Source organism: Lolium rigidum, chromosome 5 (genome assembly GCF_022539505.1).
Source record: "Lolium rigidum isolate FL_2022 chromosome 5, APGP_CSIRO_Lrig_0.1, whole genome shotgun sequence".
In the NCBI taxonomy this organism is placed as follows: Eukaryota; Viridiplantae; Streptophyta; class Magnoliopsida; order Poales; family Poaceae; genus Lolium; species Lolium rigidum.
Window position 1 is genome coordinate 239705842 of NC_061512.1, and position 5721 is coordinate 239711562.

The following is a 5721-nucleotide window of genomic DNA, read 5'->3' on the forward strand; positions in this document are numbered from 1 at the left end:
AAAACATAGGATAGGATTCTTAAGCAGAAAGTAATATGTAAAGGTGCCTTGCTCATGAAGAGCTTGGCCTTAAGTTGGCTTGCAAGAGTATTGGCTTGCAACAATATAACTTATATTAGTCTAACTTGCATTGGTAAAAGCTTGCACTACTATAGCTTGCAACAGTGTAGATTGCCTTGATTGGTGAGGTGATCAAAGTTCTCTTCTTCTTCTGGGTAGAAGAACTCATCCTCTTGGCAGTCTCCGGTACTAGCGTCTATAAACGAACACAAGGATACAATCACCAAACAAAACTTATGGGCTAGACTAATCACACAAATGGTCCACACAAACTATTCTAGTATCATCACACTACTCACTTGTTGGTTGACTTGGTTTTCTTTTAAAGAAAAATAATTTCCTCTCATTACAAATATTAATTTAGGGTCTCTATTTAATACTTTGAGAAATAATTTCCTCTCATTGAAATATTTATTTAGTGTTTCCATTTACTTATTCTTAGGAAATAATTTACTCTCATTGAATCTTGTTAAGGTTTAATCTCCTAAATTGACAAGGTGTGATCACATGTTGACCTAGGTCAACACTTTACACTTATCCTTTGAGAAAATATGACTTAAATGAGGGAATACACCTCATGCAATTTAATACTTTATTACTAATGAGTTAATATCATCAATTCATACAACATGAGGTTCATTATACTAAGGTCATTACCTTATGTTGAATTTACTTGAGACGAAGATTTAAATGAGACCAATACATCTCATATGATTTAATAAGTAGTTTGGAAGAATTTAAATATTGCGAAACAATTGATTCAATATTTTCCAATAGAACATATGGGTCATGAAGACTAATGTCCTCACCCCCTGCATCTTAGATGTTACTTGGGTTCAAGATCCTTAAGTGAGAAAAATATGAGGCAATGCAACAAGGGTCATTACATTGCTTTTATAACACTTGGGAATGTGATTTAATTTAGGTGCTATAGCTTTAATATTAATTATGGTAATGATTTAATATCCTCAAACCAAACATAAGAGAACCTAAGTTACCAGAGTCTCTACCTTAATTTGAATGGTTTGTGACAAGATTTAAATGAGAGAAACATTCCCATATGATTTATTAATAGTTTTGGACAATATCTTTGACTAGAAATAGCCATATAGTCCTTTATTTAAACTAGGCCATGATCATGTACAGAACCAGTATCATATTTTTACATATTAAATTAGAGTTGGTGAAATGTGAATTGTGAGAGGTGGAATCACCTCAAAATTCAATATGGTTTATTTTCTAGATTTATTTGAATACTAAAAAGTATCTGACTTGATATTTTTTCTATTCAAAATCTACACAAGCTATGGGGTTGAAACCAGTGGGGTTAATTAGATAATTTCATAAGCTTTCTAGAACATTTTGAATCACTCAATTTGGGTTTGTAGATTTGAAACTATTCAATTTCTAGCAAAGCACCAGTATTGAAATTCTCTAAATCAATTTTATTTGAATTAACCTAAATGGGCTAGGCGGGAAACGAATTGGGCCGAAAGGTTTAAAACGCAGCAGGCCAGCCCAGTAGCGCTTCAGCGTGCCACGGGCCAGCTGACAAAAGGGTCCCACTAGTCAGTGTTCTATTCTCACCGAATCGGTATCAACTAACCTGAGCCGCGCGATCAGAAGCGAATCCAACGGTGGAGGAGCGTCGTCGTCGGCGACGAGAAGCAGACGCGGGCACGGCGGAGGTAGGGGGTCGACGGCGAGCTGGGACTCCGGCGAGGGGCGGCGCTGGTGCTAGGCGGCGTTGTCGACGAAGGGGAGTCGCCTGGTACCAGTTGTAGCTCCAATGGTGGCCGAATTCGTCGTGTTGATCTGCGGCGGACTCCGGCGGTCGACGGAGCAATTGAAGCTGCCTGTGGCCTAATCGAAGGGGAGCTGGTGTTGAGGAGGTCAAGGAGAGGGAGTGGAGCAAGTTTGGTGTGAAGTAAGGAAGCTGAAATAGCCTCTATTTATGGGGCGAGGAGGTGGCCGTGGCGGAGCGGCAGGTCGTCGATGGCGCCGGCGATCCAGGATGCAAAAGGGCAAGGGCATGGGCGCGTCGTGTAGGCGACGGCTAGGAGGTGCTAGAGCGCTTGATGGCTTTGCTAGGGGAGGACAGGAGCGTGCGGCGTCATCGCCGTCCTCGCGGTACCGGCGCGGCAGAGCTCGATGATGGCGTCATCTACGGCGCCGGAGATGGCCAATGGCGGTGTCCGTCGGTGTCCTGGTGAGGTGGGGAGGGGGCCTGCACAAGGAGAGAGAGAGAGAGGAGCTCGACAGCGACCAGGCGACGCAATGCACTGGCGCGTCCAGGACGGTGTCCATGCGCTCTAGCGCGCCATGACCGGCATGGGCGCGTCTAGGCGTGTTGGGTTGTGGCCAATGCTATGCTCGCGCGCGTTCGGCCGTGCACCGTCATGATCAACAAGTGCAGGGGCGTGTACTAGACATGATCATCACGAGAGAGAAGGGCCAGAGAGGATTGGTGGCGTGTGTGTGGTGCATGGGCACGGCATGGCCAAGTTCTGCACTCTCCATGCTTTGATCGACCATGGCAAGGACAGGGCTTGATGCAGAGGACCTAGGAGAGCAATGATCATCAAGGAACTAGAGAGGTTTAGGCTTTGGACCAAAAGTTAAAAGGGTGTATGTCAATTTGAGATTTATGCATGCAAGGTGTTTGTGATAATTTGGCCTATGTGTATGTGAGTGAATAAATAGAATTTTCTCACCATTTGATTTCTTTCTATTTGATTTGATTTTTATTGACTCCAAAGTGATTCTTATGAGTTTAGGAACCTTTTACATCATTGAAACCATTCCAAAAGGTCTAGTTCAAAGATTTACAAAAATGGCCATAAACACATAAGAGGTGATTTTCCATTTGTGCTTATTCTTCTATTTTGTTTCCCTTGCCCTACTTGAGTATGGGTTAGAGTCAATTTAGTGTGAGATTAAGTTTAGAGAAGGTTTCACACCATTTGGTCAAGGTTTAAAGGCATAGGGCAAGAATTGGGTATTATGGCTATGGGTCACATATGCCTCTATGCATATGTTGCATTTGATGGTTAATTTGATTTGGCTTAACCCAATTGAGGTGGTTGAGTGTTGAAGTGGTACAGACAAATGCTCCAACCATTCAAACAAGTCTTAGGGTCAAGATTCTTAAAATTCATAAGTTTGCACTTTTCTCTCATATGCCTCTATGGCATTTTTAGTTTCTTTTGATTTTCTTTGGATTCAACTTGGATTTGGTTTAGTAGGCACTAGGTAAGGTGTATGAAGGTGTTCCAATCTTCTAGCAAAGTAGAAAAGTTTTAGGGTAAAGATTTACAAAAATCGCCATAGGCACCTATGCCCTTTTCTTATTTAATTTCAATTCTTTTTATTTATTTTCTATTGGATGGTGGATAAAAGAATGAGGCTTAGGGTTTAGTGGGATTTAGTAAATTGTTTACCATTATTGAGAAAATTAGGATGGTTAGTAGTCAAGATTTTGCCTACTAGGCTTTATGCCCACAGATGTCTTTTTATTTTATTTTTTGTTTCTTCTTATTTGACCTAATGGGTATTTTAGAAAGTTAGGGTTTTGGGTTTTGGGGATTATGTCTAAGGTAATAATCAAACAATCATTGCAATAACACAAGTATTAAGCAAGGTCACTAGGTGTCAAACTAAATTTAATAAAAGTTTTTGTTGGTTCCAAAATTTGGAAATTGGAAAAGTTCTCTTTCTTTATTTTTAAATTTTTGGGATGTTACAAAACCTTCCCCCTTAACAAATCTCGTCCCGAGATTTTAAGAAAAGTTGAGGTTTCCTAAAAGAGATTGAGCAGGGTGATTAACCGAAAAACATACTTGGCATGGTTTGGGGTGCTTCCTGGGCTTCAGTGGCTTCCAGGTGGTAGAGGCGACCGTTGTTGTTGTTCTGATTCCTTCTACCTGCGAAACGTCGTTGTTGCTGGGCAGGTGCAGCAGTATTGGGGGCAGTTGTGGCAAGTTTCTTGGGGCATTCATTTGAGTAGTGGCCTACAGTGCCACATTTATAGCATGTGATTGTTGCCTTGTCCTTGAGGGTGATAGGGGTAGCATTGCTTCCAGTTCTCGGGCCAGTGTTGATGTTGTTACTGTTCCCATTGGGGTGGTGGTTGTTGTGATTGGGGTTGCCGTTGTTGTTGTTATGGTTACCTCCGGGCTTCGGGGGTCCTCCGGGGTTGTTGGCGTAATTGGGGCGATAAGTCTGAGCTGTTGGCTTGTTGTGTCTTGGGGTAAATCCTCCAGTTGAGTTGTGGCGGTACTTCGGGGTATGGTGGGGTCCACTCTGGTTCATCATCCTGCGCTTGTGGTTTTCAGTAGCCTGATGTAGCTTTCCTTCCATTTGTATGGCTGAGTCCACGAGGGCTTCGAGGTCAGCGAACGGAATGTTCACTAACACCGTTTGTATTTCGTCATGCAGTCCATTCAGAAATCTTTCCTTCCTTTTTTCATTGGTGTCAGTCTCGTCCGGGGCATACCTTGACAGAGTGAGGAACCTGTCGTGGTATTCTACCACAGACATCCTTCCTTGCTTGAGTTCCCGGAACTCGTCTCTCATTTTCTTGATCAGTCCTTGGGGTACATGGTATTTGTTGAATTTCAACTTGAAATCTGCCCAATTCATTATCTGTCCATCATTCATTGCACGCGCACTTGTCCACCAGGCTCTTGCAGGTCCTGACAGGTAGTGGGTGGCGAATAGTACTTTCTCTGCTGCTTCAACTCCCGCAACTTCTAGGTTGTTCTCTATGGTTTGGAGCCAATCATCTGCGTCAAGTGGCTCTTCTGTCTTGTGATACGTCTCCAACGTATCGATAATTTCTTATGTTCCATGCTACATTATTGATGATATCTACATGTTTTATGCACATTATATGTCGTATTTACGCATTTTCTGGAACTAACCTATTAACAAGATGCCGAAGAGCCGCTTGCTGTTTTCTGCTGTTTTTGGTTTCGTAAATCCTAGTAAGGAAATATTCTCGGAATTGGACGAAATCAACGCCCAGGGTCCTATTTTTGCACGAAGCTTCCAGAAGACCGAAAGGATAACGAAGTGGGGCGACGAGGCGCCGCCACGCCAGGGCCGCGCGGCCAGGTGTGGGCCCGCTCCGCCCTGGTGTGTGGGGCCCTCGTGCCGCCCTTTGACCTACCCTTTCGCCTACTTAAAGCCTCCGTCGCGAAACCCCCAGTACCGAGAGCCACGATACGGAAAACCTTCCAGAGACGCCGCCGCCGTGAATCCCATCTCGGGGGATTCAGGAGATCGCCTCCGGCACCCTGCCGGAGAGGGGATTCATCTCCCGGAGGACTCTTCCTCGCCATGATCGCCTCCCGAGTGATGAGTGAGTAGTTCACCCCCGGACTATGGGTCCATAGCAGTAGCTAGATGGTCGTCTTCTCCTCATGTGCTTCATTGTTGGATCTTGTGAGCTGCCTAACATGATCAAGATCATCTATCTCGTAATACTATATGTTGTGTTTGTCGGGATCCGATGGATAGAGAATACTATGTTATGGTGATTATCAATCTATTACTTATGTGTTGTTTATGATCTTGCATGCTCTCCGTTATTAGTAGAGGCTCCGGCCAAGTTTTTGCTCTTAACTCCAAGAGGGAGTATTTATGCTCGATAGTGGGTTC